At 46.7% G+C, this 11,610-nt stretch overlaps 1 pseudogene; it reads left to right on the top strand.

Moving 5' to 3' along the window:
- The first annotated feature begins 71 nt into the window (after positions 1-71).
- LOC117885910 lies at positions 72-9,659 on the top strand (annotated as a pseudogene).
- The last annotated feature ends 1,951 nt before the right edge of the window (positions 9,660-11,610 follow it).

The following is an 11,610-nucleotide window of genomic DNA, read 5'->3' as shown; positions in this document are numbered from 1 at the left end:
TGTTTGTCCCCCTCTAGTGACTAGATCACGTATAAACGACAAGTCTTCTGAAGATTTTCAGCTGTGGGAACTGGTTCTTCAGCACCGGCAGTATGGCATGTGCTCATAGATCTGACACTTGTGGGCTCAATCCAACTGGAGGTGGGATTGCAAACACAGAGCTTTCAGAGGCACCCTGCGAGCGGAATGATCTCCAGGATGGCCCCAGATCCCTTCCCCGCTGGACGAGCCCTGCCTGCGTTCATCGAGGTAAAGCAGCAGGTGAGTGTGAGCAGGAGAAAATATCAAACAGTAAAATGGAGCAGGTGTGAGACTCTTCACTGGGCATAAAAAACTCAGGAGTTAACTCCACTGAAACCAGTGGCCACAGTTCTTCTTTCACTTTGGCTGTGATCCAGCATTCAATGAATTCTCTCCTGTTGAAGCTATTCCACTGAGGATAAATAAATGAAGAGCCCATGGGCCAGAAAGAGAGAGAGAGAGACAGAAACAGAGCAACCACTAAGAGAATGAGTCTGTCACCTGGTGGTTAGAGGTGCTGGTGTGAATAAGGACTGCTGGAGTGAGGCCAGCTAGCCTGCACTGGGACATAACAGGGCTCAGAGTTACATTTCAGCAATTGAGAGCAATCAGCTCATCCTGTGTTTGTACAGCACCTAGCACAAGGGGGTTGTGGGCCATGACTGGGGATCTTAGCTGACTGCACAATGCAAATAATACATTATAATGTCAGCAGTAAAACTAGCAGGAATTCTAGCATAGAACGTTTTGATTGAAATTTCAATTTATCATCCACAAAAAATATTGTTTTCTGCTGAAAACTAGAAAAAAAAAGTTGAAAAGCCAAATATCTTTAGCTGAAAACTTACTTAACCCACTATCCATTGGTCCAAAATCTAATTTTTGGACTTTTTTTTTTAGATTTTCCAGTAAAAAAAAAAATCAAAACCTTTTGAGGAAAGCCAACAATTTGTGTGAAATTGTCCTTTAGTTAAAATCCTAAATTTCCTTCAGAAAAAGATTTCACAATTTTTTTGACCATCCCCAGTGATCTAATGTCATCAGGGAGATCTCATGTGACTTAGAAAGTTGTCTGCACCAGGGCTGTTGTTTGTGCCATCAACAGAGAAGACACAGAAATAACTCCCCAGACTCAGTCATTTAAATCTCTTTCACAAGTGCTGTCGGGGGAGACACAGCTTTCTCCTGAAAAGGTACCAATATGAGCAAGCATCTCTACTTTATAAGCACATGAGATTGTGACTTGTGCTCATACTAAGAACAGCCATATGGCATCAGACCAATGGTCCGTCTAGCCCAGTATCCTGTCTTCTGCAGGGGCCAATGCCAGGTGCCCCAGAGGGAATGCACAGAACAGGGAAATTATTGAGTGATCCATCCCCTGCCGTCCAGTCCCAGCTCCTGGGATGTGAGGCTCTTTAGCGAGAGAATCCAAGTTGTGGAGAAAACACAGAGATAATCTGAGCTGTGGGACATGAATCCTAGTCAACAAGCCCTGGGAAATAAGAGGTCATTACTTCAAGCTGCAAACATCCTGGAGTTTCAGGTCAGTGCTATTTCCCCTACTGCTTCTGCTTAGCACTGATTTTGCTCCTTCCACCCAGGGTTACCAACCATTTCTGGTGTCATAAACATTTTATGACAACTGGTTATTTTTTTCATTTAGATTTTTAATTTGTCCCAGCCCCCACTATATTTTGCATTAAGTAAAATATTCTAATCTATATAAAATTCTCGATGGATTCTTATGCCGTGCTCATTGCTGCAGTGTCTGTTAGAAGTCAAGGCTTGAGTCTGCACGGCTGTCCAATTTGTGTAATCATTTACCTCTGTGTCAAGTGGTTGTAAAATGCTGCTTGCAGTGTGTGGGCATGGAGAAGTCTTGGGAGCTTTGCACAAGTGCAAATAACTAAATGCCCCCTTCATAGCTTGCTCTTGGCTCTCACAGTGACCTGGATCCATATATTTCCTGCTGCCTCTGGATGTATGGGTATGTATGGGTATGGTGGGATGGATAGAGGGGTGTGTTTGGGGATGGAAGGATGGATGGATAGATGGATGGATGGGTGGATAACTTGAATTTCCATGGCACTGATTCTCCTCTCACTTCATCAAATGAAAATTAGTAACTTTAGTGAAGATAATTGAGTTACAGTGGATGGCGGTGTAAAGCCGGACAGAGAGGGAAGTCAGGCATATTAAATTGCCAAAAAGGAGTATTATTTCACCCTGCTGCTGCACTGGAGCTGTTAACTGAAGGAAGAATCTGGCTGGAAAGTTGATTAGCATTTCAGCCATCTTTGAACAAATGGTTTGTGAGACCACAGGTTTGAATAGGAATGTGTGTGTGTGTGTGTGTGTGTGTGTGAGGGAGGGAGAGAGAGAGAGAGATGTGGGCATATGTTGGCAGTGTTTTTGTGCACTCAATAAGTATGTGTCTCCCTGCATGAAATCTCCTGTAGAATGAAACCCAAAACTGTACAGCAGGCAGACACCTTTCAATTATTCAGAATAATCAGTGAGCCAGGACTACTTGTAGGTTTTCAGGATCAGACCCCAATGTGGTCTGGCTGCAGAGGAACCCAGGGACATCAAGCTTTATCATTCTCACCCAGGCAACAAGAAATAAAATCCACATGTTACCTGCTTGTACCTCTACTAGACAGAGGAGCACTGCCCTCATTTTACAGAACAGGGAGATCCAGGCTGATACGCTCACAACTAGCTGCTGCTATTAAGTGCCTCCAGTTTTGGGTGCCTAGTTTGTGACACTTGGGGCTAGGTGCACAAAGGGAATTAGGGACGTAGGAAATCGCTGGGATTCACAAAGCCCAGGCTTCTTACGCAATGAATGGAGAGAGACAGGCGCCTAGGAATGGGACCCATAGAACCCAGCATGCTATGCAGCTCTCTGCCTAAGCTAGCCAATGGGAGATGCCAAGGAGATCATAGAATCATAGAATATCAGGGTTGGAAGGGACCTCAGGAGGTCATCTAGTCCAACCCCCTGCTCAAAGCAGGACCAATTCCCAACTAAATCATCCCAGCCAGGGCTCAGTAAAGCCGGGCCTAAAAAAACTCCAAGGAAGGAGACTCCACCACCTCCCTAGTGAAATAGTGTTTCCTAATATCCAACCTGGACCTCCCTCACTGCAACTTGAGACCATTGCTCCTTGTTCTGTCATTTGCCACCACTGAGAACAGCCAAGCTCCATCCTCTTTGGAACCCCCCTTCAGGTAGTTGAAAGCAGCTATCAAATCCCCCCTCATTCTTCTCTTCTGGAGACTAAACAATCCCAGTTCCCTCAGCCTCTCCTCATAAGTCATGTGCTCCAGCACCCTAATCATTTTTGTTTCTCTCCACTGGACTCTTTCCAATTTTTCCACATCCTTCTTGTAGTGTGCGGCCCAAAACTGGACACAGTACTCCAGATGAGGCCTCACCAATGTCGAATAAAGGGGAACGATCACGTTCCTCGATCTGCTGGCAATGCCCCTACTTATACAGCCCAAAAGGCCGTTAGCCTTCTTGGCAACAAGAGCACACTGTTGACTCATATCCAGCTTCTCGTCCACTGTGACCCCTAGGTCCTTTTCTGCAGAACAGCTACCTAGCCATTCGGTCCCTAGTCTGTAGCAGTGCATGGGATTCTTCCGTCCTAAGTGCAGGACTCTGCACTTGTCCTTGTTGAACCTCATCAGGTTTTTTTTGGCCCAATCCTCTAATTTGTCTAGGTCCCTCTGTATCCGATCCCTACCCTCCAACGTATCTATCACGCCTCCCAGTTTAGTGTCATCTGCAAACTTGCTGAGAGTGAAGTCCACACCATCCTCCAGATCATTAATAAAGATATTAAACAAAACCGGCCCCAGGACTGACCCTTGGGGCACTCCGCTTGAAACCGGCTGCCAACTAGACATGGAGCCATTGTTCACTACCCGTTGAGCCCGACGATCTAGCCAGCTTTCTATCCACCTTACAGTCCATTCATCCAGCCCATATTTCTTTAACTTGCCAGCAAGAATACTGTGGGAGACCATATCAAAAGCTTTGCTAAAGTCAAGGAATAACACATCCACTGCTTTCCTCTCATCCACAGAGCCAGTTATCTCATCATAGAAGGCAATTAGGTTAGTCAGGCACGACTTCCCCTTGGTGAATCCATGCTAACTGTTCCTGATCACTTTCCTCTCCTCTAAGTGTTTCATAATTGATTCCTTGAGGACCTGCTCCATGATTTTTCCAGGGACTGAGGTGAGGCTGACTGGCCTGTAGTTCCCTGGATCCTCCTTCTTCCCTTTTTTAAAGATGGGCACTATATTAGCCTTTTTCCAGTCATCTGGGACCTCCCCCGATCGCCATTAGTTTTCAAAAATAGTGGCTAATGGCTCTGCAATCTCATCCGCCAACTCCTTTAGCACCCTCGGATGCAGCGCATCCGGCCCCATGGACTTATGCATGTCCAGTTTTTCTAAATAGTCCCGAACCACTTCTTTCTCCGCAGAGGGATGGTCACCTTCTCCCCAGACTGTGCTGCCCAGTGCAGCAGTCTGGGAGCTGACCTTGTTCGTGAAGATGGAGGCAAAAAAAGCATTGAGAACATTGGCTTTTTCCATATCCTCGGTCACTAGGTTGCCTCCCTCATTCAGTAAGGGGCCCACACTTTCCTTGACTTTCTTCTTGTTGCTAACATACCTGAAGAAACCCTTCTTGTTACTCTTAACATCTCTTGCTAGCTGCAACTCCAAGTGTGATTTGGCCTTCCTGATTTCACTCCTGCATGTCTGAGCAATATTTTTATACTCCTCCCTGGTCATTTGTCCAATTTTCCACTTCTTGTAAGCTTCTTTTTTGCATTTAAGATCAGCAAGGATTTCACTGTTTAGCCAAGCTGGTCGCCTGCCATATTTACTATTCTTTCTACACATTGGGATGTTTTTTTCCTGCAACCGCAATAAGGATTCTTTAAAATACAGCCAGCTCTCCTGGACCCCTTTGCCCTTCATGTTATTCTCCCAGGGGATCCTGCCCATCTGTTCCCTGAGGGAGTCAAAGTCTGCTTTTCTGAAGTCCAGGGTCCGTATTCTGCTGCTCTCCTTTCTTCCTTGTGTCAGGATCCTGAACTCGACCATCTCATGGTCACTGCCTCCCAGGTTCCCATCCACATTTGCTTCCCCTACTAATTCTTCCCTGTTTGTGAGCAGCAGGTCAAGAAAAGCTCTGCCCCTAGTTGGTTCCTCCAGCACTTGCACCAGGAAATTATCCCCTACACTTTCCAAAAACTTCCTGGATTGTCTGTGCACTGCTGTATTGTTCTCCCAGCAGATATCAGGGTGATTAAAGTCTCCCATGAGAACCAGGGCCTGCGATCTAGCAACTTCTGCTAGTTGCCAGAAGAAAGCCTCATCCACCTCATCCCCCTGGTCTGGTGGTCTATAGCAGACTCCGACCACGACATCACCCTTGTTGCTCACACCTTTCAACTTTATCCAGAGACTCTCAGGTTTTTCTGTAGTTTCATACCGGAGCTCTGAGCAGTCATACTCCTCTCTTACATATAATGCAACTCCCTCACCTTTTCTGCCTTGCCTGTCCTTCCTGAACAGTTTATATCCGTCCATGACAGTACTCCAGTCATGTGAGTTATCCCACCAAGTCTCTGTTATTCCAATCGCATCAAAGTTCCCTGACTGTGCCAGGACTTCCAATTCTCCCTGCTTGTTTTCCAGGCTTCTTGCATTTGTGTATAGGCACTTAAGATAACTCATCGATTGTCCCTCTTTCTCAGTATGAGACAGGAGTCCTCCCCTCTTGCGCTCTCCTGCTTGTGCTTCCTCCCAGGATCCCATTTCCCCACTTACCTCAGGGCTTTGGTCTCCTTCCCCCGATGAACCTAGTTTAAAGCCCTCCTCACTAGGTTAGCCAACCTGCTGGCGAAGATGCTCTTCCCTCTCTTCATTAGGTGGAGCCCGTCTCTGCCTAGCACTCCTCCTTCTTGGAACACCATCCCATGGTCGAAGAATCCAAAGCCTTCTCTCCGACACCAACTGCGTAGCCATTCGTTGACTTCCACGATTCGACAGTCTCTACCCAGGCCTTTTCCTTGCACAGGGAGGATGGGCGAGAACACCACTTGTGCCTCAAACTCCTTTATCCTTCTTCCCAGAGCCACGTAGTCTGCAGTGATCCACTCAAGGTCATTCTTGGCAGTATCATTAGTGCCCATGTGGAGAAGCAGGAAGGGGTAGCAATCCGAGGGCTTGATGAGTCTCAGCAGTCTCTCTGTCACATCGTGTATCCTAGCTCCTGGCAAGCAGCAGACCTCTCGGTTTTCCCGGTCAGGGTGGCAGATAATTGACTCAGTCCCCCTGAGGAGGGAGTCCCCGACCACCACCACCCTCCTCCTCCTCTTGGGAGTGGTGACCATGGAAACCCCATCCCTAGGACAGTTCATCTTTTGCCTTCCAATTGATGGAGTCTCCTTCTGCTCCCTTCCTTCAGATGGATCATCTAGTCCACTCTCCGCATTAGTACCTGTAGAGAGAACATGGAAATGCTCTCCTGTATCTCCATTGCTGGTCCATGGACGCTCCTCTTTCTCCTTCTGGAGGTCACATGCTGCCAAACTTCTTCACCATCCTGTCCCTGCTGCGCCTGCTCTGAATCTTCAGAACATTGTGGCCATAGAAGCATCTCCTGACGTCTGTCCAGGAAATCTTCATTTTTCCTTATGCAACGCAGAGTCGATACTCGTTTCTCCAGACCTCGAACCTTCTCTTCCAATATGGAGACCAGCTTGCACTTTGTACAGACAAAGTCGTTCTGTCCTGTGGAAGAAAGACAAACATGGCACAACCTGGGCAGGTTACTAATCTTCGCCACCTCACAGAGTTTGACACCTAGATCCAGGCTGCAGGGAGGCACCTTTCTCTGCCTGGGAGCCTCAGCTGTGAACTCGCTATTGGAGTCAGGTGCCTGCACCATTTCTGCAGGAGGACGGCCTTGCTCATAACTTTGAGGCCAGTATTTAGGGCACTCACCAGGAGTGCAGGGGACCCTGGCTCAAGTTCCCCCTTAACCCCCTTGCAAAAAGATCTGCTCCCTTTCAGGTTAGTGTCCCAAACCCTGGGCTATGAGCTATCCTGACATGGGGCTCCTTCAGTCTCTCCTCTTGAAGCCGTTCCACTGTGGCTAAATAATTAATAAATAAATTAAATAACCAAAGGTCTGCTACATTCCAGGTGAGCACCCTAACCACTGGGCTGAAAGCTGGGAGGGAGGTCTTTCGCCCCACCCCACTATCCGTTCCCAGCTGTTTCTTATGGAGTTAGGTGAGCTCTGAGCATACTGACAGATCAGGCCTTGCAGGTGAACTAGGTGGAGGAATGCCTGGCTGCCCCTGGTTCACACATCGCTCTGGGGCTTAGGTGTCCAGATACCTGGAGTGGGCAGCAGTGGGCATGCTCAGAGGAAGAAACAGAGGAGCCTAGGGAGATCTTACAGCAAAAACTTAGGTGCCGAATGAGTTCAGAGGCCTATAGGGTTCAGGAGCATCTGAGTAGGGCGGTTGTGAATCCCACTGGGGTCTAATTCTGGGATTTAGGCACCTAAAGTGGCAATTAGGTGTCTAAGTCCCTTTGTATAGCTAGTCCCTTCAGACTGATTTTCTAAGCCCAGTCAATAGGAGCTGTGCGTTTTAGTCCCACTAAACATCAACCAACAGGGGTCTTATGTTAGGCATCCAAAAATGGGGGGAACCCAGGATCAGTGGCCACTATTGAAAAGATTTGTCATGGGCTATATATGTATATACTGGTGGATCCTTCCAGCTTAACCAGTGAATGAATGATATTATTATCTCTGCAGATGGAAAACAACGGGGGGACATGGCTAATGGGACCCACTCAGTTGTGACACAGTTCCTCTTCGTGTCTTTCTCTGAATTCTTGGAGGTGCAGGTCTCCCTTTTCGTCTTGGTGCTGGTGTTGTACCTCATCACCTTGGTGGGCAACGTTGTCATCATCACGATCACAGTGGTGGACCCTGCCCTTCACTTCCCCTTGTATTTCTTCCTCCGGAACTTGTCCTTTCTGGAAATTGGCTACACCTCGTCCACCATTCCCAAGATGCTTGTGAACTTCCTTTCCAAAGACAAAAGTATTTCCTTCCTGGACTGTGCTACACAGATGTATTTCTTCACCTTCTTGGGGATCACAGAGTGCTGCCTGCTGGCTGCTATGGCGTATGACCGTTACGTGGCCATATGCCACCCTCTGCGCTACAGGGCCATGATGAGCAGAAGTGTGTGTCTCCAGCTCTCAGCTGTGTCCTGGCTCATTGGTCTGCTGGTGGCATTAGGGCAGACAACTTTCATATTCATTCTGCCCTTTTGTGGGCCCAATAGTCTCAACCATTTCTTCTGCGACCTGCCTCCACTGCTGAAGCTGGCTTGCACAGACACCTACAGGAATTAAATTTCTATTTACACCATCTGTGTCCTCTTCATTATGGTCCCCTTCCTACTCATCCTTGTGTCCTATGTCCGTATCCTCTATGCTATCCTCAAGATACCGTCAGACACGGGCAGGAGCAAAACCTTCTCCACCTGCTCCTCCCACCTCATTGTGGTGACCTTGTTCTACGGGTCCGTTATCATGACATATCTGAAGCCCAAAACCAGCTACTCACTCCACATTGACAAACTGCTTTCCCTGTTCTACACAGTGGTGTCCCCAATGCTGAACCCTTTGATCTACAGCTTGAGGAATAAGGAGGTAAAAGAAGCCCTGAGAAGAGTGATAGAAAAATATTTATTTGAAACCTGTAAAAATATTGTTTTTTAAATGTTCTTGTGGTAGATTTGGAGCTGCCTGTAGCAATCTATGAATTCTGTACATTTGTATATTGTAAAGATGTTGTTTGTATGCACATATATGGCTAATTCAAGAGCTCGATGGCCAGGAACTATCCAGGAAGAAGCACAACAACCGAGATAAGAGCTCCTCAGCAAACATCAAGGACAATTAACTGTGATATGCTACCTCTGCCCGCCCCTGGTAGGCCTTCCAGGCCAGCTGTCCCAGGACTGAATCCCTCCCTTACAAAGGAAGGAAGATCAAAAGTCTGAGGGGATTTAAAGAGACACAGTCTCTGAATAGAAGAGAGGCTGGTTTGGTGAGAAGGTTTAGAGGGAGAAACTGCCCTCCAGACCTCAAGGAAGCTTAGCCTGCCTAGGGGATCTGGCTTTAGGTAAGATAAATGTGTGTAGGCCTTTTGTTGTTTTAATCCTCTCCTATGTTGTGCTCCTACTCTTCAAGTCAAACAATACTTTGTTTTAAGAAGGCTGTTTTGGATCACTGTATTCACCACTGGACACAGATCCCCGAGGGATCATGTACTGGTAATGAGTCCAGTCGGATTGCCTGAGCAATCCTGGTTGATACCCATGATTCTGTCACCCAGGGTCGTGCTCTGGGAGTGGGAGAATCACAGGACTCCACCCCACGGTGGTGAACGATCACGGCCTGACAACTGGATCACTCAGAGAACTGTGACAATTCTTTTATTTTCTCTCTACCTTCTTACCTTTTTTTCCCTCTTCTTTTTTCTCTTCTTTTCTTTTTTCATTTCTCTTTTTCCCCCTTTTCTATCTTTTCCATTATTTTCTTTCTTTCCTTTTTTTCTTCTCTTCTTTTCTTTACCTTTTCTATCCCCCCTGTCCTTTTCCCTTTTCCTTTTAAAGGAGAGGTTATCATAGAATCATAGAAATGTAGTACTGGAAGGGACCTCAATAGGTCATCTAGTCCAGTGCCCTGAATGGAGGCAGGACTAAGTATGATCTAGATCAGTGGTGGGCAACCTGCGGCCCGTGGGCTGCATGCAGCCAATCAGGGTAATATGATTGTGAGCCACGAGACATTTTGCTGATGTTGACAGTCTGCAGGCACAGCCCCCTGCAGCTTCCAGTGGCCACGGTTCGCCGTTCACGGCCAATGGGAGCTGCAGGAAGCAGCCAGGATGGGCAGGGATGCAAAACCATAATCTGAAGTGTCCCTAGCCACTGTTTGCCAGAAGCTGGGAATGGGCGATTGGGGATGGATCACTTGATATTTGCCCTGTTCTGTTCATTCTGTCTGAAACACATAGCCACTGTCGGAAGTCAGGATACTGGGCTAGATAGACCTTTGGTCTGACCCAGTATGGCAGTTCTTATGTTCATATGAGTAGATTAAAGCGCCCTAGTGAACTTTTAGTGCCTGACAGCAGACTCCTCATGTGCACTTAGTACTCAGCAGGTGCATGTGTGGTAGATTTACTCTTCAGCTTGCCATGAGCTAGAACTGGACATGCCCTGAGATACATAAGCTGAAAGTCTGAAAGCCATCCTGGGGAGGAGGGGTCAACAGGGAAAGGGAACATTTTTTTCTTTTCAAGTTTGTGTGTATTTGTGTATGTGTTTCTGACAAAAACAAAAACCACCCAACATCTTCAGCTAGAAAAAAAAACATGGAATAAATGTCAAAATTTTCTGGGAGGATGGGGTGTGGGGCTGAAGACATTTTCCAAACAATTCTAGCTCTGAGCCAAAACATTGTGGTATGGATGGTAAGCACTACCTTTGTCAAGGCTCCTTTCCCACTCTGAACTTTAGGGTACAGATGTGGGGGCCTGCATGAAAACTTCTAAACTTAACTACCAGCTTAGATCTGGTCCGCTGCCACCACTCCCAAAGTGCTAATTCCCTTCCCTGGGTAGCCTTGAGAGACTCTTCACCAATTCTCTGGTGAATACAGATCCAAACGCCTTGGATCTTAAAACAAGGAGAAATTAACCATCCCCCCTCCTCCCTTCCACCAACTCCTGGTGGATCAAGATCCAACCCCCTTGGATCTAAAAACAAGGAAAATCAATCAGGTTCTTAAAAAGAAGGCTTTTAATTAAAGAAAAAGGTAAAAATCATCTCTGTAAAATCAGGATGGAAAATAACTTTACAGGGTAATCAAACTTAAAGAGCCCAGAGGACCCCCCTTTAGCCTTAGGTTCAAAGTTACAGCAAACAGAGGTAAACACCGTAGTAAAAGGTGCATTTACAAGTTGAGAAAACAAAGATGAAACTAACACGCCTTGGCTGGCTGTTTACTTACAATTTTGAAATCTGAGAGACTTGTTCAGAAAGATTCGGAGCGCATGGATTGATGTCTGGTCCCTCTTAGTCCCAAGAGCGAACTCCCCCCAAAAACAAAGAGCACAAACAAAAGCCTTCCCCCCACCAAGATTTGAAAGTATCTTGTCCCCTTATTGGTCCTTTGGGTCAGGTGTAAGCCAGGTTACCTGAGCTTCTTAACCCTTTACAGGTAAAATCTCTGGCCAGGAGGGATTTTACAGCATTGTACACAGGAGGGCTGTTACCCTTCCCTTTATGGTTATGACAACCTTCAAATGCTGAGAGCCTCTGAACAGTAAGATTCATTTTTTCCAAACACAGAGATAAAGGACAGTTGTGAAATTAGGAGTTCCTGATACTTTTTCCTTACACAGAGAGCAGAGCATGTGCATTCAATCCAGATGATAATTGGAAAGAAAGAAAG

This window comes from Trachemys scripta, chromosome 12, assembly GCF_013100865.1.
Source record: "Trachemys scripta elegans isolate TJP31775 chromosome 12, CAS_Tse_1.0, whole genome shotgun sequence".
NCBI classification, from domain to species: domain Eukaryota; kingdom Metazoa; phylum Chordata; order Testudines; family Emydidae; genus Trachemys; species Trachemys scripta.
Note: the sequence above shows the minus strand (reverse complement) of the source record. Positions and strands in the feature narration are given on the sequence as shown.